General features: G+C 35.4%; 1 protein-coding gene across 2 annotated transcripts in view; it reads right to left on the bottom strand.

Annotated features, from left to right (window-relative positions):
- Nucleotides 1–25,433, bottom strand: part of CDH18 (cadherin 18) — a 952,430-nt gene that overhangs the window by 575,681 nt on the left and 351,316 nt on the right. Inside the window, exon 3 of one of the 2 annotated variants that reach the window (XM_079145368.1) lies at nt 10,739–10,814. The exons of the other annotated variant lie outside the window; for it this stretch is intronic. The gene's annotated coding sequence lies outside the window, so the exon portion shown is untranslated. The remainder of the gene's footprint in view (nt 1–10,738; nt 10,815–25,433) is intronic. 2 annotated transcript variants of the gene reach the window in all.

Genomic DNA, 25,433 nt, shown 5'->3' with positions numbered 1-25,433 from the left:
CAGTAATATGACCAACCATCAGTTCTTGCATTATTTGGGTCTTTTGATTTGAACATTTTTTTTTTTTTTCTTATGAGTTGAATTTTGGTCCTCAAGAGAGACATATTAAAATCTAACTCCCAGTGCCTCAGAATGTGATCTCATTTGGAAATAAGGTTACTGAGTGTGGGTGGAGATTGAAGGAAAGAAGGGGTTTGCTAAGAGGGGAAAGAATAAGAGAAGAGAAGGTGAATTAACTTAGGATGTAAGACTTTCCTAAGTAATGAATATCTTAAAATCAAGAACAAACTCCTCTAACTGGATGATGATGATTTTCTCTAAAATTTAGAGTCAAAAGTCTTAAACAGAATCAGGATAAAGAAGGAATGTAAATATATAATCTGTGTGCTCACAGCATTTGGAAAAGTTGCAGGTGTCACAAAAAGATTGCTCTAAGGACATACAGGCAGGGAAATAATCACAACTAAAAGGAGCAAAAGCCTTGCAAATAACAATATGGAAATCATAGTTGAGGAAATATTGAATAAATACCATCATTGTTATGCATACCACTTCTAAAAACATTCAGTGTCTTGAACTCTTACATTGTGGTAGCGCCATATTGAATATTTTACAAATACCATTTCACCTAACCTTAAAATAATTATCTCACATATATGTGTATTTTTGTTGTCATTTGACATACTAATATTCATTTGGAAAACTGACCAAGATATGGGTAGGGTGGATCAAATGGCATTCTCCCTTTCAATAACTGGGTCTAGAATGGACACATACCCCACATCTGGACAATAATCCTCAAGAACAGTTTTGTTGGAGATTCCTTGGAAAAATGCTTTCTTATTCTTCCAGAAAGCATACAGAATTACAAGCAATTTTGTTCTGACTGGACAGAACTAAGGAAGCATTTGGTCCTGGAGGTTTCTGGCAGGCACCTTCTGTCCATGAGGGAAGCCAGGCTGTGTGGACACGGTCAGCATATGGAAGAACATGCAGAAAGGACAATAGAAGGGAACAGAGCCAGAATGTAGATCGACTCTGGCCATGGGGCTGCAGCTTCCCTGTACTCTCTCTCTTTTGTGAGTTAATGATGTTTTCTTAATTGTTAAAACCCTTTTTTTCAGTTTGATTTTCTAAAATTTTAAGGCATGCTAACAAATAGAATTACTTCAGTTTTACATATGAGCAGGAAAATTCAAATGTTGAGTTAAAATTTCCAAGATTGAAATTACTGTAGCCAGTGCTTTATATTTACTCCCAGTTTTCCATGTCTCGCTACGCTTAAATTCCCTTGTTAAAAAATCTAAAAGGAGTTTTGAATTCAAAACCAGAAAAGTGTTGAGTTATTGTGATTCAGGTCTTCTGCTTTTTTTAGATAAAAAATATATATATTCTTGACAAAACCTGACTTACAATTGCTGTTTCTTTCTTGTAAGACAAGAATATAAGACGACTATATATTTCAGAAGAGGGTACAAAGAATTTGGAAAAAAAAAAAAAAAAAGTAGACACTGGCCTATTATACTTCTTTTTTTAAAATCATAAGTTTGGCAACCATTATTTAATGAAGGCTATTATTAAGTAAATTACTGACTATATCAGGTGAAACCAATCCCAAAGTAGTTTCTAAATATATTTCTCTGTCTTACTGAATACAACCTGGTACCTTTGCAAAATAAAAAATTTGAATAGCTTTTGTAGGTTTTCTTGACACTTTTGTCTTGGTTTTTAAACCATATTTATGTCAAGAAGTAATATGGCAAATGCTTTAGTCTAATTGTGCTAAGAAAACTTGGAAAATAATATCACGTATTTTGTACCCAGTTTGGTTCATATGCAAATAGTTAAAATGTATCTATTTAAATATTTTTTGCCATGTTTTGGAAGATCAACAAATGACCGCCCAGAAAATTAGCAACTTAGTTGGCGACAGTTACATTTTGATTAAGATTCAATACTTCATGCTAACATTTGGAATGTGTGCTATTTACTCAGAAAAAAAAAAAAAAAAAAAAAAAAACGTTAAAAATGCAAACGCGGGTGTTTTTCATTTTATTCTGGTTCCTATTTTTAAAGTTTTAGAGAACTTGGCAAAAGCACTATGAAGATGTACAACTTGGTCTGGTATTGTATTATTTTATGACCACATTATCATTATGAAACTGCCCTAGAGCAGAGTAGTGGCCAAATGTTCTTAGTTTGATTTTATGTATGTAGGCTAATAAAATTTTGCTATTTGTGAAATACTTTATTTTTTTCCATTTTAAAATAGCTTAGTTTTGTCACAGCACTTATCACGTATCATTTTTTTTACTATTTATATTAATATCTTCTACAAATTGAAATTGATAATGTCAAATCTTTTATACTTAGTGATTAATAACATTCTGAAACACAATATTCACTTTCAATTTAAAGAGCTTCACTTGAAAATAAATTAAATATAGGCTGTGGATAGTTTGAAGAGGATGACAATGTGAAAAGCTATAAAGTTAAAGCAAGAAATAAATGAACTCATATATAAAGTGTCTATAACAAAAATCTATAAGAAAAAGGTCTTCATTAGGAATTGAGAAAAACTATTTGTATTTATTAAATTACATTTCTTTGGAGAGTATATGCAAAGAATCTTGGTGAGGTATAAAAAATAGTAAAAATGTTACCCTGTGTAAAACCATTAGTGGAAATAAACATTTAATTAAAAATTTTTAGGTGAAGTGATTCCAGAACGGTGAATGTAGAACAAAAGTGGATGAACTTCATTTCCACACTCTTGAATTTGAGCTTTGAGACCAATTTTTTTTCTTAGTAGTTTTTTTAGTCGCAGATGGACATAAAACCTGTATTTATTTATTTTTATGTGGTGCTGAGGATTGAACCCAGTGCTTCACACATGCTAAGCAAGCGCTCTACCACTGAGCCACAACACCAGCCCTGAGAATAATCCTTAAAAAAAGAACAAAAATATATGTATGACCGCTAAACAATTCAGAAATCATAATGTCAGTGGAATAAAAACTAAATTTTATGCAAAAGCATATAAATATATAAATGCTATTTGAGTTTTCAAAATCACTATAGCTTAGCTAATAGTTTGAGTCTCCCCCATATTATTTCTAGGTTCTCTTTTTTATAGTTTTATTCATGTGAAGTATTAGTTGCAGAGATTTTTTAGTACTTAAAAATTTTTAGTACTAATCCCTTCAGTACAATCAGCTGGTTCTCTACCTTTTTAGATTAACTTTACAAAAATTGTCTTATAAATGAATACTGTTTAGTATTTTTGTAAGACTTCCATATCTTGTTTGCCTAAAACAGAGGAGGTAATGCCTAAAATATAAGAAATAAGCGCTTTTCAGTAGAAATAATATTCGGTTCTCAGAGTATCACAGTATCTTTAGTAGTTAACCACAGTTCCTTCCCCCATTAGGCTCAGAGAGAGAAGAATTGACAATGATTTGGGAAGCATCTAGTCAAGACAGAGGGTTATTTTTGTTTTGTCTCTTTCTGGCTCACATGTAGTTTTGGAACCACAGGGAAAGCAGAATATGGACTCCTGCCATTCTGCTTCACTGAAATATTGTGGAAGGATTTCATCAAGGTGACAGCATTTTCTCATAGTCAAAGGTGCCGCATCAGTGTGAAATACCACAGGATGATTTCCACAGGGGGCTTGACTATGTAGCTGTAATATTCAGGTAAGGGAAAAACACGAGACCCACCCACCCTTGGATTGCAGATTGTGACTACATGATTCCACTTGGTTCAAAATTAGCTTTCTACCGTAGTGGAAAAGATCACATTCCCCTTGGAACTGACATAAATCTCTACTGCCCCCATTGTTTCGCACACTTTGGAATTTGCAATTTTTCATCTAGAGAAGCAGAGGAAATGGCGTCATCCTTGAAGAATAAATGGAGAAGACAGTCTTGCAACATTTCAATTAAAATTGTAAAATGACAAAAAATATTCTAAAGAGAAAATGTCTTTGATTTGAAAATAGTCTGCTATTAATAAATTTCTAAATATACACTTTAAGTGTTTGAGCACATAATAAAATGACTCATATATTTTAACACCATTATTCAGAGCAACTTGTTCCCTCTAATGGTAGGTATTAAAATGTGAATTATCATAATCTGCTCCATTTGATTCCCACAAGTATATTTTATGTAATGTACATGTATGAATATGTCACAATGAACCCTACTATTTTTTTTAAATTATAAAATTTGTTTTATTTGGTTATATGTGATAGTAGAATGTACTTTGATACATGCATCATATAAAATGGAATATAATTTTTCATTCTTCTGGTTATACATGATGTAGAATTCTACTATAATGGATAATTTTAATGTACTAATAAAAACATAATGAAATGTGAATTATCATAGATATATTTCTATATATACTTCAAGTCCCATCTCATCTATAATATTTTCCTTGAACACTTCCTGACAATCATTTGTAATACATATAAATAAATATAATTTTATTTATTTTATGGATTTCTCCAATATTTTATTTGGGCCATGTGCTTTTCCCTTACCCAATATTTTAGGGATATCCCCAGTGTGCAGTATTCTACTGCTTATACATTAGAACCCAAATGTGTGAAAACGTAAGTGAATATTTCTGCCATTAAAATGAGAAGAATGATAAAAGTTCATAGATGTTAAATTATTAAATAAATCCAATAGAGATGATTTTCATCTTGTGAGAAAATGTAAATAAAATTCACTACTTATTTTATAGAATTATGATGTATTTTTATCCAGATACTGATTAAATTTTTAAATACTTATTCATTTAAATTTTAAATGTCCATGGGCAAGTAAGTATTGCATATGTCCAGGATGTGCAATGTGATGGTTTGATGCAGTGCGCAATGTCAAGGATTATCACAATCAAATGAACAAAACTGTCGCCATGCGTGATGTACATTAAATTCCCAGAACTTGTTTATCTTAAACTGGGTGTTTTGACCCATTGGACAACATCTCCCCTTTCCTTCAATCCAAGTCTCTGGCAATCAGCATTGAACATTATTTTTCTGAGTTCAACTTTTTGAAATTTCTCATTTTATGTGCTTCTAAATGTTTCTCATTGGGTATGAAATGGTAACTCATATTCTAGTAAAATCATTATTTTTTCCAATTTTATCTTATGCATTTTATTTTCCCTATCAGCAGAACTTAAATGAATATGCTGCACAGTAATGAGACTAACAGGGCATCCTCTGTCTAGTTTCTCACTTTATCTTTTCAGCTGTTTGTTTGTTTGTTTCCCTTAACTCACATCTTTGTAAATAGTCCCTTTAGTAAATTATTTTCATTAAACTATTTTGAGTGGAGTTGTAATTCCTGCTTGGGACCCTGCCTGATATATTTCCCCTATAGTGGTCTTTCAAATTTCATAAAGGCAGGGGGATGGACCCAGTTATCCAAATATGTATAAGATCAAATAAACCTCGGATAGATCGGCACACAAATGGGGTTATAAGGCTTCCTCACTGTGTGTCCAACATGGTTGAGGAGAGCAAGACTCTGAACGTGACCACACCTGTGCCCTATCATATGTATCAGAAAGAGCTCATCAGGCTTTTTCATGACCAGAATGAAATGACCTCAAGGTTGGTCATGACCTTTTCCCTGAGACTCTGATCACCAGACAACTTGGGATTCCTTCATCAGCTTCCTAGGTTCCTTGATCCAGAGGAAAGAGAATCTTGGCCAGTGGATTCCAACATTTCAGAAACTGAAAAAGTATAGTCTTCTCTTATACTAATCAAATGAAACTTTTTTAAAGAAAGAAAAAGAAAAGAATACAGTGTCCCATCTCCCCTGTTCTGCATGCATACTACCTTTTCCTTTTCAGTGTGCTTTCCTCCATTAGGCATCTTTCCCGCCCCCCCCCCCCCCCCCCCCGTTGGCTTCCACTGTGTGTTACAATGAAGACTTTTGTTCCCCAGATCTTTAAATCTGCATGCATTCTCTAGTACTTCTCACACTCTTTCCCTTCCTATTTTAATAGGAGAATCATTTTTCCTGCCAAAGACCAGCTCCTCTCTTGGTGCTCTTGAGCCTATCCCTCTGGTTTTCTGAAGGGCTTCCCTTCTTCAATGACCTCCTTTACAACGCCTTCCTGACTGTGGGGACAGCCCCATTACCATACAAGCACGCTCTAGCATCTCTCGCTATAGGAAAGATACTCCTTAACCTGTATCCTTGCCCCTACCACGGCTTCATTGCTCTGTTCCTCTGCACAGCAAAACCTTTCTGAAACAGTTATTTTTATTGGTTGTCACCATTTTCTTACTTCTCACTGGCTCCATTCTGGCTTCTGTCCAGAAGCCATCAGCCACCGAAACAGTTCCAGGCAAGGTCACCAATGACCTCTATGTCAGAACTTTATTTCTATTTCTCATCCTTCTCAGTCACTTAGAAACACTGGACAGGATTGACCAGTCCCTTTTATAAATAAATTTCTTCTCTTAGCTTCTCCTTTTCCATCATCTCCTCCTCTATTCATCTCCTCCTCTATTCTAGATGTTGGCTGAGTTCTAGACTCCCACCATCCTTGAAAAGGAGCCAGTATGAAATAAGATATGCTGTAAATATAAAATATGCTCTGGATTTCAAATGATTAGTATGAACAAAGCATATTGAGCATCTCAATAATTTGTATGTGAGCACATGTTGAGATAATAATACTTTAAATATATTAGGTTATTAAAATTAATTTCAACTGTTTTTATTTTTTACTTTTTAATTAGTCTACTAGAAAATTTAAAATTACACAGGTAGCTCACATGTGTGTCTTGAACACATTTTGGCTGTTCAAGATGATCATCTCTATTAATCTTCTCTTTTCATCGTCTTATCTAGTTATATAGCTTTAAACTCCAGCTGTTATATTGACTCCCAATTTTAAATCTCTCACTGTGACCTCTCATTTGAAATCCAGATTTACGTACTCAACTGGTACCTGAATTTCCATTTGCAGTCTAACTTGTATCTTAGTATTTGTGTGCAATACCCTTCGCCATATTATGTTACTTAAGGGAGTCCCTTATCTCAATCAATGATGCCACCAGCTGTCCAACTGCTCACACCCAAATTTGAGTCATTCTTCATTATTCTATTTTTCTTAACCACTTCTAATCATCCAACAAGTTCTCCTGTTCATTTCACCTTCAGTATATAATTTGTTTCACCTACAAATTATACCTTGAATTTCATCAATTTTTCTTCACCAACACAGCCCCTACCCAAGTCCAAACCACTGTCCCCTCTCACCTAGACTACTTCAGTGACTTGATAAGTAGTCCCTTTCTTTCCATTCTTATACCATTATAATCTCTGCTCCATATCTCAGAATGATATCTTTTAAACACATAACAAATCATAGTGTTCCTTTCTTTAAACCTTCCAGTAACTCTTGGTTTACTTAGAATAAAATCAAAACCTGCATTGTTTGTAAGTCACAGCATGAGTTGCGATCACTCCTTATTTCCCTACCCTCATCTCAGGCCACACTTCCTTTTTGTTGTTAACACTCTAACCTCACTTAACTTCCTTCTGTGTTTTGATGCTGTCAGGCATATTGCTGCCTCAGGCTCTTGGTATGGTATCCTTCCCTCTGTCTCCCAGATTTTAAATCTGGCTCCCAGATTTTTGTATGGCTGACTTCTCTTCATTCTTCAGGTCTTAGCTCAAACATTGTCTCTTTAAACCATCTTTGCAAGTATCAACCTAGCCTAGTCATTTTCTCACTTCAATTTTAATGATTGTGCTATTCAGAGTTATTTCATTCAGAAGAATGTAAAGCACATTCACTGTATGAGACACGGAGGCTTGCTGCACTTAGCCACAAATATCACATGAGAGAAAAAAATGAACCATTTTCTATTCTTGAAATTATTAGACACAACTGTTGAAGTTGGCCAACACTATATTAATCTCTTCTGGTTCTAAAGTTCCATTACATATTTACTATTTTTCCAAGTCAGACGTTTTTCTCAGTTTGCAATACTACAGTGAGAAATAATTTTAAAATAACAGCAATGGGACATATATTTTGTAGATAAAACTAAATTTCATCAAATATTTAGAGTGAAATATAGATGCAATCAACATTTAAATAAATCAAAAGATGTTGATATTTTGCTAAAATTTTCAGTCTTTATCCAGATGTCTGGCAGCACATAAGAAAAACAAAACACTTTGTGAATAAACATAAGCTCAATTACACTAAAATGCCATTTTTCCACTGATTCCAATTTTCTTCCAGAGAGGCCATAATCATGGGCTGGATGATTGTAGAGATTAACAATCCAGGCTTCTAAGAACAGGGTAACATAGCACATTCATTAGTCATCTGGATTCCTGTGGCATTTCAGAAGCCTGAATTAGTTGATCATGAAAAATTTTTTTCATGCTACAGTCATCTTGACATGACTCAAATATATTTCATGAAGATTTTTTTCCCAGGCTTTATGTCAGAACATAACTTTACGACATCCAAAGTTAAGCTCCATCTGCATATTTTTCCATGTATTTAGCCTCTACTTTATGATCCTTTCCCTTTGAGATTATTCACTCTATGGCTTCAAAAGTACTCAATACCCTAAATATGGTGCTTCATAACTGCCACCCCAAACCAACCTTAATATTGCACTGAGACAAAGAATATGTTGTTATCTATCACTTACTTGACAGTATGAATTTTACTTTATGTTTTATTATTTTTAGAAATAATTATATTTATTATTATCTCTCTCAGGAGAGAAATGTTTATTTTAATCATGATATTACTATTCACATTAATCAGAAAAATAGTTGCCTGAAATATGATTGCTGCCATTAAAACCAAAATTTCAGTCTACTAACGCCAATAGGAATGGTTGAACATGTCATTCAGAAGGACTCAGAGAATGATTTTGTATAATGTGAAAGACACTCCTTTTTTCTTTTAGTAAAAATTACTGTAATTTATATACCTTCCACTGGGACACAGATTAAACATTTAGAAAGGAATAAATACACCTCTACATTCAGGGATCTGTCATAGTCAGATTCTAAGACTCATAGGAGACTCTACTAATATCCACCATTGCCATGATTCAGAAAGCTTCCAACTAAAAACAGCAACCAAGCATGAAATTTTATTCATGGAAAGCATGACTGAGAAATCTACCCAGTTTGCATACCATTGCCCAAACACAAACCAAACTGGAGAGCTGGATTCAGCTTTAATCACAAACAAGGATCAATGATACACAATCTGATAATCAAAGGGCTGGATTCCAAACAGAACTGTTGTATATCTTATTATTTTGTAGCACTAAATTTAGCATCAGTTTCTTAAATGGAATGGAAGGAACATGAGAACTGTGCTGATTATTTTCAGGTGTTATGTGCAGTTCATGTGTATGCGCACATGATAGAATTTCAGCTACATATGAAGAATGTACTACAGCAATAACTTAAGGCAGCAAAGTGTGTGTTCTGTTTGACTTTAATCCCTGCAAGACTGTGGTTCACATAGACTTGTCTTCTTCACCCAATTCTAAGAGGACTCCCAACATTACCAATGGATGGCTCAGCAGATACTATGGGCTCATTATTTGCTGGACTTGAGTAAGAGTTATGTAGTGTCTGTCATGGGTTGGATGAAGAGGTTCTCCTCTGAGGACCTGAAGACCAGAGGGTCCACAGGTTAAAACCTATGTCAAAATGATGCAGAAACAGAACTGTTAGAGGTTTGTGTCATGGCAATTGGACAGCATCTGGATCTGAGTCAGGCTGAGACTTTCTCCCATTCCTCCTCATTAATCACTTAATTGCATTCACCTTTGACTCTGCAGACACCAATTTGTGGATGTTCACAAATTTGTAAACCCAGAAGTAGAACAAAGTGGGGGGGCTTAAGAAAGGAGATAAAGATGGGAAAGTATTTGTGAACAAGTACATCTTCAGCTGAGAATAGAGATTACAATATAAATCACCTTGAGCATAACAATAATAAATGGGCAGGATTAAATACTTCCTACAAAAATTGTTAGCTTATTGGTTTTCAATGAGTACATTTTGTGGTCTTGTGGAATTCTGGAATAAAAAACACATAAACAAAAAATGTAAAAATCCTTCATTTGTCTAAGAACTATCTCAACCATATTGTTCTAAATAAATAATATTAGTCTTAGTTTGAACACCCAGAGGGAACATTCCAATAACTCAACACCTTGGAAATGTCTTTCCAACAAATTCCATGCCTGTTTCGCTGTCATGTTCCCACTCATTAAAGCAAGAGCCCTTTGCAGTATCTTATCAAGTCACTGTCTTTTAAGCAATAAACTGAAATATGTTCACCTTTTTGTCCCCTGTTTCTGTTAGCATCAATTGCAGTTTTCTCAAAGACTAACAATTTGCTTGTAATGCTTTCAAATAGTCTCTTAAAATGTAAATCAGACTCCTATGCTACTGGCCAGAAGGATTTACCAAATGAACATTTGTGATTGCATTTTGAATGGTGATCACAAAACACTAAATAAGAAATAGATGGATGAGATCTCCTTTACCTGAGGTGGAATAATACAAATTGTGTCTACTTTAATTTCAAACTGATGGGAAGTATGCATGTAGGAACCAAAAAGAATAAAAGCTTAGAAAAGTAAGCACTGACATTACTTCACATTACCTTAGAGACTGAAAACAAAGTTGCATAGAGTTACCTCTTTCTGGTTCTCCAAGAGTCAGTTCCAGGGCTTGCCTCTTCTAGTTTCTTTACCAGATGCGTATTTATCCACTCTGGGGGGAAAGTAGAATCACCTGGCTCACTTTAAAGTGAAATTTATGCTCAAATTTCATTCTCAGACACACACACACACACACACACACACACACACACACACACACAATTGGTCTTAGATGAAATTTGAGATGCATTAGTATTTTCAGATATAATTCATATAGGTGCACATGGGTATGTTTACAAGTATAAAAATATGTGTTTAATTGTGATAACATTTAAAGGTATATGACTATATTATTTGTATATATGTATTATACAAAATGCATATGCATGTAAAACTAGTAGAGTAATAATTACATTAAATGTACATCCTAATATTATCTATATAATTGTTTATACTATAGTATAGACACATTTTATATATATGTATATACACATTTGCTGCATGTACTTTTTATGTGTGCATTATAAACATATTAATTTGCATATGTAGATAAATTAAACATCAGTGGATAGACCCAGACATGATTACAGATATGGATAATTGTATATATTTACAAGTACACTTAAAATTATGCTTCCAGTGACTTTCACGAGGCAAGTGAAATCTTAACATCTGCTCAGATAGTGATAATTAACTTTAAATAACCTCTCCTGCACAACTGTTGTTCACAAATTCCTGAGTGCCAAAAGGAAAAGGAAGGGTGATACAGGTAGGAAGTGACAGAGAGTCAGAAAATATGTGTTCTTCTTGCCCTATTATTAATTTTGTAGGGATATTCTTAGGATTTCTAGCAAGAGAAATGAACTCCTGTAAAATGGTGAACAGTAGTACATCAGTGTGTTCCCACCTGTGTTCTCTTAAATGACAGATGTGCTCAAGACAATACATGACTTCTCATCTCTCAAAGTCAAAGAAAAATAGTAAATAAATAAAACAGAAGATTTTGGACTGTTCAAAAGTTCCTGTGTGGTCTCTGTCCTTGGTATCATTCTAAATTCATAGCCTACCGATTTCCTTCCTGCCCTGGGTAGCTCCTCTTATATCCCAGGAGATCTCGAGGTGCTACAATGCCTAAAAGGGCCTCTCCCTGGTTTGGAATGGCAAACACTCTCACTTCCTGGAGATCTTTGCACTGATGTCTCCTTTCTCATTAGCCTGGTCTGGTGTTATACTAGGTTTTCACCCCAGCCTGCCCACCCACCTCCACATGTTCTCCCAGACAACCTCACAGCATATATGACTTTATGTCCTTTCTCCAGGAATAATCCCTTAACTTGCAGGTTTGTTGCCTGACTTTCTCACTTGGCACAAGCTATTTGATAGCAGTGTGTGTGTGTGTGTGTGTGTGTGTGTGTGTGTGTGTGTGTGACTAAAGCCATTTCCAGTGTCCACTTCAGCAGGGGAAAGAACATCTGTAATTTTGTGCCATCATCCCGCCATCCATCTCTAGAACTTTATCATCCTAAATAGAAACTGCAAGTGTCTTCATCATGCCCTGGTCCAACCCCGGCAATTCTAATCTACACTTGTCTCCATGAATGTGTCTGTTTTAGATGCTCTGTAGAAGGAGAATCACACAATATCCATAGGTTTCTGTCTGGCTCACTTTCCAGAGCAGAAGGTTTTCAGGCTTTGTGGTGCATGTATAAGAATTCCATTCCTTTTTTCAAACTGAATAATATTCTGACACATACTTATTCTACATTTTGCTTATGAAGATTTATGTTGTTCATGGACATTTGGGTTGTTGCTGTCTTTTAGCTATTATGAATAATGTTGCTATGTGTATTGTTGGAAAACTGCCTATTTGAGTCTTGTGCAGATTTTCATTTTTTTTCATTTTACTGTATCTGCATGGTCTACTATAATAGTTTTATTTTTATTGTTCCTTTTCCCCATTTTCTCCTCCGTTTTGTACCCAGAGTCCAATATCTGTGGATCTTATTGTGTCCCTCACTTCCATCTGGGCAGGCTGGTGGAGGCATGGAATAGGAGGAGAGCTGTTGTGTGGACAGCTCTCAACCCTCTTGCTTTGCTGTGGCTCCTCCACCTTACAGTTCTCCTCATGGACCAAGCCACCACAGCTACACTGCCTGTACTTCCACACCACTCTTGATCTCCTGTCCCTGCAGAAGGAAGGACCCTGTCAATGGTCTTTAGTGACTCCAAGGACTTTTGCTTTCCTGCTCGTTTTCTTAACCCTGCTATGACTGCTTAAGTAACTACTTAATTGATCTATTCCTCAGTTATATACTTTAAAATTTACCATTTGTTTTCGGCTACAAATGTCATGATGTGCAGTGGTGATTGGATACATAATTTTTGAATAAATGAGTAAATGAGTCTTAAATGTCCCATCATATGCACACCTTTTATATCAATTTTCAGATTGTTAATAATTCATTGTATTAAAAATGCATAAAATTATATACTCCAAGAGAGCAATGAAGCTAATTAGAATACTTGCCAAGCATGGGCAAGGTCCTGGATTAAATCCCCAGCACACATTCTGTGTGTATGTGTTCCAAATTAAAGGTATTAGAAATGATTTGCAAAACCTGTTGGTTTTGATGGGCTTGTCAATTGTTCATAGATTTCACCGCAAACTAAAACTTGACCATTCTATCAATTTTGTTGAAATTTAACCTAAGATTATATGGGTACTGTTCAAAGATGGCAGTAACATTCAATAATTTATCTGTGTGTAGTAAGATTTTCTTGAGAGAGTGCATCTGCAACAAAATCCAACAATAAATTAGATATTAGATATTAGATATTAGATGCTAGTATAACACTATAAAATTCATCCATAGGCTAATATAATCCTGCACATATCACTTATAAATTATAATTTAAAATTTTTGTGCACATTAAAAAAAAGCTTTTTGCTAGTGTGGTTTAACTTAAAAATTTTACATTTTGCATTGCGATATGGATAAAGCTTTGTTGGAAAAGTCATTTGAAATTATTTTATATTTATAATTTTCATTAGTAGAAGTGAATTTCTTAAACTATCTATCTATCTCTATCTCTGCAAATGGTTCCAGGTCAGAACCTAGCAGTTTATGATTTTTCCACTGTATAATTTTGCTAGAGCTTCCAAAACAAAGTACTGAGCACTAGATGGCCAGAACAACAGAGTTGTATTTCATTCTCATGAAAGAAAGCCCAGCCCCAGGAGGCAGCCCTGGCTGAGGCCTCTCTTAAAGGGTCCTCACTTGGTCTTTCTCCTGTGCTCATGCAACCCCAAGCTCCCTTCCTCTTCTCATCAGGGCACCGGTCTTGCTGTGACTCACATGGCCGTGCCGGATTCTGTGTGCGCCTGTTTGTGTTTGTAATTCCTCTTTATCTGAGGGCATCAGTCGCATTGGTTTAGGATACACACATATAACCTGATTTTATCTTAATTAACTTTGTAAAGGTCCTATCTTTAAATATAGTCATATTTTGAAGTACTGGTTATAGGGTTTCAAAGTATGAATTTGGGGTAAGACGTTATTTAGTTCATGATATCAACCAAGTCAAAACAAGCATTGAATTTTTCCAACGATTTTCCTAAATCTTTCCATCACATTACTGCCTCTGTCCTCCACCTCCCAATCCTGGTGACAGTCCTCCTTTGACTTCACTCTCCACCTCCCCTACTACCCAGCACCTTGATTACCTGAACCAGGTCAAACAGCATTTCCCAGAATATCTTCCCTGACTGAGATTACTTTTGCCCCTTTCTGTTATGGGTCCAAATAAATTTCTTGTCTTCTGCTGTTATTACCCTTGTTACCTGTCCTAGTTCTTTGGATGCCATATAGTGATCTCACTGGTTAGTGGACTCAGTCTTCCTGGGTTCGAAGCCACTGAGAGATAGGAATCTGCAGAAATTTGTTCAAACTCTGTTTCTATTTACTTGTGTGTGAAGGGAGTTAATAATTTCTTCACATGTGTGTCAAGATAAAGGAGTTAAACACATTAATTGCTTAGAATAGTGTTCTGTTGGGTTTTGTTTTGTTGTTCTGCTTTTAAGTTGTGTTCACTGCTGTGACTCACGTATTCACTGTCCCCTGCACGAGCTCCTACTTTCAGGAAGCCAGGAAGCTGCTTGGCTGTGCTCACAGCAACCTCCCTACTGTGTACTACAGGAATAACGTACATGTCCGATATACATCGACAGAATGTGCAATGGCACAGACATAGGGCAATCTACTCTTTTTGTGCGTGGAGCAAGGTACTGGGATTTAAACCCAGAGCTGCTCTACCGCTGAGTTAGATCCTCCAGTCTCCCCCCTTATTCCTTTCGAGACAGGGTCTCACAAATTTTCTCAGTCTGGCCTCAAACTTAAATGTTGCCTCAGCCTACCAATTTTCTGGGACAACAGGTATGCACCAAAGAGCCAGAGAAAAACTGGTGCTTTATTATTGGAATAGAAATTGTAATTAAGACTGACCTTAAAAATAACACTTAAGAACGGATATAGGAGTCCACCTTAGAAGTAGACATCTGTTAAACAGGAGGGCTCCTATTGAGAAAATGCTCCAGAGAGAGACTCAGTTGCCATGTTTCTAAAGATATTTTGTTATTTGCAAACTGCAGAGATGAATACAGAAGTCTCAACATCAGCAGGTACTGTGGAAATAACAGCACAGACTTAAGTATTAAAACAAAGATCTGAATCGATACAGACTTTGTATTTAAAGTAGTTTGTCAAAACTATATGCCCAAAAGCAGTGGAGCAGGGCTAAAAGAAATGTCTTAGTGCCAAACTTGCCAGTAGTCAAAGTATCTGACTGACTTGCAAATATATGTTCAACAGGTAGCTTTCTGCAAACTTGCTGCAGCCAAATTTCACTTCAGGCAGTTATATCACTTTTGAAGGCTAGGATATATAACCTCTTCCAGGATCTTTCCTAACTTCTTAGTCGAATAATACAGAAGGCAGTTAACTTCGGGGTTTTATTGTATTTTGTCTATGAAACAACCAACGATTGTTTTCTTGAAAACTTATTTGCTTTTCTTACTCCCTTCAACTTCAAACAGGTTTTTGAATACAAATAAAATTTCTTCAGACCAAAGAAAGAGAAAGACTTTGGGGAAGATGTTTTCTAGGTATTTAGAAATTGAAAATAAAATCATTTGAAACTAGATACCTGTGCTAGAATATGAAGCAACATTTTAGTTTATGCATTTAATATTATTAATAATGTGTGTTATGATTTAGATATGAGGTTTCCCCCAAAAGCTCATGTGTGAGAAAATGCAAGAATATTCAGAGATGAAATGATCAGATTATGAGAGGTGTAATCTCATCGGTGGAGTATCAGGGATAAGGGAAGGTATGGAAGGTGTGACTGGAGGAGATAGGTCAGGGGGACATGTCTTTGTCCCTGGTGGCTGCAGCTCTGTCTACAGCCTGGCTGTCATGTTCTGAGCTGCTTTCCTCCACCATGCCTTTCCACCATATGTTCTGCTTCACCTCCGACCCAGAGCTCAGGAGCCAGCAGATAATGCACTAAACCTCTGAAATGGTGATCCAAAATAAACAGTTTCAGCTCTACATTTTTCTTCTCAGGTGTTTTGGTCACAGTGATGGAAAACTGACTAACACAGTGTGGATCATTAGTTTGGAATTATCATTAAGAGAGAGATGGAGATAAAGGAATGAGAGAGGTGTCCTAGCAAGAAGCTAGGATTCAACACTCAGGTTTTCTTCATCTAGGTGGACCATCCAAATGCTTTTGGAAATCAAAAATAAAATAAACTAGTTTCCTGGTCTGAAACTGAGAACTACCAGTCCCTTTTCTGTATAACTCCTATATTAGAATATTTATTCATAAAAATATATAATACACAAAAATTATTGCTTACTTCCTTTTTCCTCAGGAACCTTGGATTGCCTATAGTTGTTAATCATCTCTTATACTTAGCAAAATCTAACAAATCATAGAAATGTGTGCTTATAACCATTCTGTTTAAACTTTAGTGGTTTTACCATTTTAGTTATACTTTTGAAATGACTAAACATTTTGTGTAGAGTATTGCCTGAAGAGCCCTTAGCAAGTCAGTTTTCAGAATGTGAAATATAAGACCAATTAATTTAGTTAATATTCATATCAACTTCATGCCAAAAGTAAAGGAAGAAAACTGAAAAAGAACCGAGAATCTAGAATACAAAAAATTAATTTTTACTTTTAACCGAGAGACTCTTTATTTACTGCAAAGTAATAATATATTTTAAGAACATTATCTTCTTTGGAATAAGAGCCTAATGCACATGCAGAATTTTTTCTTAAAATTTTTTTCTATAGTATGATTGAGGCTAAGGATTACTATTATTTTTAATTAGTAAATTGGGTTAGGTCAGTAATTTGTTTAAACAACTTTTTAGTCATTGCTTTCAACTGCTCGAATACAAGGAAAGTGGTTAATTTTTAGGTAAGGTGGTTTCCCTACAGTTAGAGTTTATGTGACAGTGATATTTCTGTCCTTCAATTCCCTTCGTGCTATGGAACAGAAAGGAGGTAACAAAGTGGAGCTAACATCTTACCTTTGTACCTGAGACTTTCTTTTCTTCTCTCACATGTACTTTCTGCCTGAGTCAAAACTTCAGAGTACCTTGTAGCTAATACCTACACATTTTGCATGAAGACAGGCTCAGCAGGGACACTCCACCAACATGTTTTTGAATGGAACTACTGAGATGTTTACCAGTATAGTTTTCTTTCTTCAAGAACATAGAGAGTCTACATTTGAAAGTCCCCTTTGAAAATTAAGATGGGGCTATGCCATTTCTGTGACCAAAGCAATATAGACAGAAAGGATATAAAACTCTTCTAACCCTGATCTGAACTTTGGAATCAATCTGCACACTCTGCTTATCCAGAGACCAAAGTTCAAGATGGAAAAACAAGTCTGGATGCCTGAGTTTCTCTTAGAAAAGACATCTTAGACATTGATCCCATCCACACCACCCTTCAAGGGAGCAAGAACTGCATTTTAAATGGATTAAAATCTTGGAGGCTTGCAGGTTTATTTTTCAATATCTAGAGAGAATTCCCATGGATATTACAGCACCTTTCCTGTGTCAACCACTTTTCTGGAGATTTACATCCATGCATGGTAAAGACTATTAAGATAATAATCAGGTATATAGAAAGTGCAATGTAATATGTAAGTCAGATTTAAAAAACTATTCCTATTATAAATGATCAGCAAATCCAAAAGACAGAATTATGTTTCTGACATTAATAGTTACTTCTTACCTTAAAATATAAAGCATGACATGATTATTTAGGGTGGTATAGGTAGTTATCAAGTAGTACTGAGTTATTGCTCTGACAAGCAAAAATTAGATATTTATAATAGCATCATAGAAATCACCTCAGTTAAGGGAAAATATGTTACATGAAATGTATACTTGAAATTCTAATATATGTGTGAATCATATTTTCTACTTACGTTTGTTACAATTTTGACATAACTGTACTTTCTGTTTAGACATGATGCTATTCACTGACATGATAGCATATTGTCAAACAAGGTTATATAATTAGTAAAATGCATAAAGAATAAATACTACCTACTGACAAATTTAACCATGGGAAATTGGTAAACAATTATTTAAATTACATGATTTGAGAATATTTAAAAAGTCATTTTTTTCATCATGCAAATTATTCCTATTTATCTTGAGAGATAAACAGACACAGTATATCCCTTGTTGTGATGGAAATTTTGATTTCAAAATTGTACTTGTGGAAGAATTTCACACTGAATTTTGAAGCAGGCACTGCAGATATTATTTTTAGCACAATTTGAAATTTTGCCCCAAGATTGAGGGCTCAGTTGGTTAGAAGCTTTCTATTGATTTTTAAATTAAAATTCTCATGAAAAGCAAGCTGACTTGGCTGCTTTTAAACAAGGCACAATGCAAGCATTGGAGATTGTCCCTTGCCTGTTTTGTGAGAAGCAGTTCTTGAGTTCTGGCAATAAGAGTGAACATGAATGTCTCCACTATGCTAATAATAGTCCAACAACTTCTTCATTTTATTTAGTAAGTTATACTGTTTTAAAAGTTTCATTTCATTCTGTGAAATAACTGAGTCATAATCCACAATATTACACTATGTAGGAGAAAAACTGCTGGTGTTTGTTTTTCAGAAGTTGCATGCCACTGTACTCCAGTTTATCAAAAGAGGAGTATATTCCCTGGTCAGAGCACTCTGATTCTCCCAACATTTTAGTCTTAATCTTTCTTTCTTTTCTTGTACTCTGCCTATATGGAGCTGCATTTTTAGTTAGCAATTTTGTTTGAAAAATTTTGTATTCAAACCATGAAATCTGCCCCCCCCCCCGAAAAAAGCCCCCGTCACTCACACGCATGCGTGCACACACACACACACACACACACACACACACACACACACACAATCCACACTTCTGTTTTTGGCAGACTGAATACTTTCCAATGCCAAGAGTCTGAGTTCAGAATATAACTGGGATACACAGGCATGAACACGGTTTTCTGATGTAACCCTTTGTCAAGGTATTTCAATAAAAGACATTTCAAAAATGTTATTAGCAAAGGTAGCCTCATGGGTTAGCTTGGAAATAATAAAGTCACTGAGAAAGTTTTCATAAAGCTTTATTGGCCAAGCACTAACAGAAATAAGAACTATAAGGAAAAATGTCAGCAATCATCACATTAGTTCCTGAGGGAAATATTGAAGAAGGGAGCAGAAGCTGAAGCTAGGGTAGAGTCCAGAGAGACTCTGAGACTCTGGAAAGAGTGAGTGAAGGAAGAACGGAGGAGCTGACAGTGAAAGGACTTTGCCAGCTGAACTGTGAAGACAAAGACATTTTTTAAAAGTGTGTTCTCCAGAATTCTTGCTGTGTATATTGTGATGAATCCTTTTATTCTTTCCCCCACTATTCTTACTTCAGATTTACATGATTATTGTCTTAACTTTTGTTTGCTTTTCCTGCAGAATTTTAGTTGTTAATTGCTTTGGAAGCATTGCATGTCTCCTTGAAGAGCTCTTAAGGTGATCCAGATATGTTCAAGATCATTGATTAACTCAGAATTTGAATCCAGGAGAATAAAAGTTGCTTAAGAAATTTTAGCAACTAATTTGTTCCTAAAAGTCAACTGGAGCACTGGGCACAGTGGTACAGACCTGTAATCCCAGCAGCTTGGGAGGGTGAGGTAGGAGGATTTCAAGTTCAAAGCCAGCCTCAAGAACTTAGGGAAACCCCAAGCAACTTAGCAAGAGCCTGTCTCAAAATGAAAACTAAAAAGGGCTGGAGAAGTGATTCAATGGCTAAGCATGGCTGGGTTCAATCCCCAGTATCAATAATAATAATTATTTTAATAATAACAAAATATTTTGGTAAAAGAATATTATCCTGATTTAATAGTTCGATTGCAGGATAAACCAATTATTTCTGTCCCTACTCTCACACAGATCTTCATCAAAATATAATTAGAAGAACAAAGAGAAATACAGGATCACACTAATCCTTGTGCAATCAGTGGTTGAGATAAAAGCAAGGCAAAAGGAATACTCAACTAATGAACAAGGTATTTTAAATAAAAATATACCCAGAGGTCATTGTAATTCAACACTAAAAATGAAGATATGTGTTCAACATTCACTAAATACCAACACAGTCTTAGGTGCTTGGATGATTCAGAGAACAAAACAGACCACGTTTCACTCCTATGGAAATTTCCTTCTAGTTGGAAATGAGTGGCTAAAAAATATCTGCCTACACAAATGAGTGTATTATAAGTTAGATGGCATTGTGAGTAAGAAGATCGTAGGTAAAGAGTAATAACAACACTTAGTGAACTTCAGAGAAATGAAGGAAAGAAGGGAGACTTGCAGGAACCTAGAATGTGAGCATGCAGGTAGAAATAATAGCAAGAACCTGGCATGCTAGGATAATACTTGGGAATATTAGGTAACTGGAGTGTAGATAGCAAGCAGAAGACTGAAGCAAGGTTAGGTTGGGGGCAGATCACACAGATCAGGACCTGTGTGCCACCAGCCTCAGGGTATCTGCACTCAGTATTAGAGCAAACACGAAGGAAGTCATAGCAGGTGGTTGTCTCTGTGCCTGGTCCTCTTACATAAGCAAACCAAAACTAAAATTGGAGATGTTTATTTTCATTGGCTTTTAAAAATACCATGAAATAATAAAACACAGTCAACTAGTCAATAGTTATATAATGGGGACATGTATAAATAGGTGAAATGCTTGCGAGTCGCCAATCAAGTAGCTGTTTCTGTGTTCAGCATATACAACCTCATTGCTCAAGTTGCTGAAACAGAGCTCTTTGAATTTCTCCTGGTTTTGAAAATTGTCTGATTCACGAATTGTTCTTTCCTTATATAATTCTGTTCACTTTGTTTAAAGTTTTAACTGTAACATGAGTGACCTCCGGGGTTTTACACAGAATAATGGCACAAATTCAGTAAGACCATGGGATGATTGTTCTGGCTTCGTGGGGAGAGCAGCATGCAGGAGAGTAGGGTGGAAGGAAGGGCTGAGTTAGAGTAATTGCAAGGTCAAGGTGAGAGATGAGGGTGGTTTAGATTAACTGATGAGAGGATTTTGATTTAAGAGTCCACAGTAGTCGCTGACAGATTGACTAGAGTGTGGGCGAAGAAAAAAAATCTCAAAGATGACCTTTCAGACAGAGTAGTGACAATGACAACATTGCTGCCTAAGAGGAGGGGGACAGAGAGGGGAAGCAGATTCCATGAGACTGGAGCACAGTACTTGGGTGTGTGGGCAGGTGTGCATGCCCTGTGTGTGTGTGTGTGTGTGTGTGTGTGTGTGTGTGTGTGTGTATGCACAGGTGGGAAGATCAATTTATATTTGAGATACCAGCAGATACTTTGTTGAGAGGCAGCAAAAGCTGTTACATAGAAGTCTGGTATTGAGAGTAGAATCTGATATTTATCAGCATAAAGTATATAGATCTCACATGTCTCAAGGACATCACCAGAAAGTGAGCAGAGCACAGATTAAGACCAGTTCAGGGCTGGGGTTGTGGCTCAGAGGTAGATCGCTTGCCTCATATGTATGAGGCACTGGGTTTGATCCTCAGCACCACACAAGATTAAATAAATAAAATAAAGGTATTGTGTCCATCTAGAACTAAAAATATTTTTAAAAGACCAATTCAGAACCCTAAACCCTGAAACCAGATAATATTTACACATGAAAAAAGAATTAGAAGGAGCAATTGAGGAGGAACCTGCAAAACTTGGAGACAAAGAGCAAGTTGAGATCTGGAAGCAGGACAACCTGAAAGAAGCAAAAGGCAACTAATACTTAAAAATTACCACAAATTGAACCTATTATGAGTGATTAATAATTTGACTAAATGTAGGATAAAAGCATGTTAACAGGTGGAATATGATTTTTTATCTGAGAATAGGTTCTAAGACTTTCAAAAGCAAATGTGCATCCAAATGCCGGGCTGGGTCAGCTGGCAGGAATTTCAGGGAGAAAGGAGTGATTACCACTGGCCAGCAACTTCTGAAAATCCCTTCTAGTCCTCGCTGTTTATACATAGAACACCAAGACCCTCTTCCCATTCCCTAGAACTTTCAGGAAATAAGAAAATGACAAAACCATCAGGTAAGTAACAGAGGAGAAGGACTGAGGCTATGCTGCATCTATACTGCATACTGAAAGAGGAGTCAGTTTCTAGAGTAGGAATTACAGAGGCAGAAGAGTAAAAGGAAACAAGGAATGATTTAGTTAGCTTGAGCAAGAATTCCAAATTACCTAGAAATTTACCTCTCAGTTCTGGAGGATAGGACTCCAAGATCAAATGCTGGTTGGTTGAGTTCTCCACTAAACTCTATTTTCCAGTTTGCAGATTGCTGTCTTCTTGATGAAGCCTCACATGATGAAGAGAGAGAGAGAGAGCTGAAAGCAATGCCATCAAGAGACTCCACTTTCCACTCATCAAAATCTTATTGTCTACCAAATGCCTTTCCTCCTAATACCATCAACTGGGGATTTGAGTTTCAACATAGGAGTGTGGAAGAACCCAAAGGAACAGTCCATAATAAGGAGTACTGGAGAAAGTCAAGGAGTCAAGAAATCACCCATGCAATACACAATGGATGAATATGTACATGTTGAGACTTCATTTGTTCTCTTACAATCTCCTGTTGGCCCAGGCAAGAAAGAAAGCGATGCTGCTGTCTTGTCTTCCTCAAATCACAACTAACAATGTTATTCCTCTGTAGAAAACCTAGGGAAACATGAGAAGAAGGGTTCCTGAGCCTGGGAGACTGGCAAACATTCTTCCTATCTTCCAATTGTGACTGCACTAAGTGGTACTTTATCTTTCCTACAAGAGAAATTGATGGGTGGGTCAACTTCAAAGATTAGTATACTAACAAAACAGTGAATTTGGAGTCACAGTGATGGTATTTTCAACTTAACCACTCAATTCCTCCGACAGTTTGAGGATGTGCACTTCACTTTTCAAGGGTCCTCTACTTTGCTCCTACATTCTCTACGACACAAACTGTTCATTTTCAAATAAATTATGATTACACAAATTAAAGGATAGAGAAATACATAAAATTTTGCTAATAACTGCAGAATTAACTGTTTGAATTTTCTTCTCTAAATATGTCATAAAATCTATGAATGCCTGAAATTTACCAGTAAAAATAGCAAAAAAGCACATATATGGTCACCATGATAAGACAAATGAAAGAAGAGTATAAAATGGTAGTCACCATTCAGTGGAGGCTGCTGTTGGAAACAAGGCACAGATAGAGGGAATAATCTGGGATGTAGATGTTTGGGAGGGAAATAAGCAAGTTTTATATGGAGAAAAATTCCAACTGCTGATTTGTTAATAAAACTAAGAAAAAATATTTTACCACAATTAAACCACACTGGACAATAAAATATTTTAAACACATACAGATTGTATTACAGATATATTTTCACTTTCATACAATATGTTCATTTATATGCATATTGCATATGTAGATATGTATATTATATGTAGATTATTTACATATGAAAACTAATCTTTTTAAATGACTAGATTCTTAGAATGGTAAGAGGGATGTTGGATTTTTCTTCAACTCTATCATTTAATAAAATGTGCATTAAATTTAGATTTCTGTTCATAAAGTTAAAGAATGTTTATCAATCCTTTCATTCTTAGATCTACATCTGGGATCATCACTTTTTACTTCTTCCAAGTAAGATTGAAAAGTAAAAGCACACACATACCATGTATATGCTATAAATAAAAGAAAGTTTAGTAGGTTTTTCCCTCATTCTACAAATTATTTAGCATTGACAAACAAGGCACACCAAGAATATGAAATATGACTAAATCCCCTTCAACTCTTTCTGAAAAGCAACTTTACTCAGAAACTAACTGAAGGTAGAAAATAAGCTATTACTTAATGAGATTTTATGAGGATTACTTGTTTGTTTGTGCCAGTCAAATCTGACCTTTATAATACTGTATTTGTTTAGATCTGGTGGAGATAAATTGAGTGCACTGATTCTAAATTGAAGATCTATTAAATAATGAGTAGGATGTAGTCTTATAATCACCTTTGGATTATAAACAACATTTACCACAAGATCAAAACATGTTGACTTAGAAGAAGTGAATGCAAATTGAAATGAAAGAAATTTTACGAATGCAGTGATCAGAATTATAATATGAGATGCTATTAAGGATTTTAAAATATTTCTAATTTACTTTGATTAAATGGTGATTATACTCTGGAATACCTATTCAACAACAATTTTAAAGCATTCATGAAATGCATTGAAGTATTTTTGGTTTAATGGGTAACAATATTGAAGGCACAGGTATGTCAACTCCTTTAAATAATTATGGGAGCACTCATGTTTTGATGCTTCTTTGTATTTTAATTTGCTGTTATAAGTAAAGAAAAATGCATACACCTCCTCTGATATGTAGTGTGAGTCTGAAGGAGCAGTTAGTATAGGGGGAGGCATGTGTTAATTACAGTGCTGCTAATTTTTCTGTAATCCTACTTCATTATCTTATGCAAATAATTCCCAGAAACGATCAACTTATCAGGAAGAATTAGAAAAATGAATGTCATTGGCACAGGATACATCAGCAAGTTGAAAAATTACACTACTACGTTTAAAGTGGAGCCATAGAAAACTTCAGCAAGTTGATTTTTACAATTTAGCATTTTTTAGGAAAAAAATGTCAAGAGGTTAACAACTTATATGCATTGTTCGGACTTTTGTTTGAGATAATTTGTAAAAATAGAAATGAAACTGTTCACATCCAATATATAAAAGTCTCTTTGTATATCTTTTACTTTTCAAATAGTTTTACTAGTGTTTCATACAATCTGTAAAGATAAGTGATAAAAATTAGTAGATAATTTTGAAACATTACAATCTAATATTAAAGCAGTTGCTGTGAAATATTTACTAGGCATATCTGCTATCATAATATACTTTTTAAAATACCCTTTTAGGTGTTGGTAGATCTTTATTTTATTCATTTATTTATATATGGTGCTGAGAATTGAGCCCAGGACTTCACACCTGCTAGCAAGCACTCTACCAGGGAGTTACAACCCCACCCTAGTAATATAATTGCAATTATGTTTAGAAACTTAAAAGAAT

The sequence above is a fragment of the Sciurus vulgaris genome (assembly GCF_902686455.1).
Source record: "Sciurus vulgaris genome assembly, chromosome: 6".
Taxonomy (NCBI): domain Eukaryota; kingdom Metazoa; phylum Chordata; class Mammalia; order Rodentia; family Sciuridae; genus Sciurus; species Sciurus vulgaris.
This window is presented reverse-complemented; position numbering and strand designations above follow the sequence as displayed.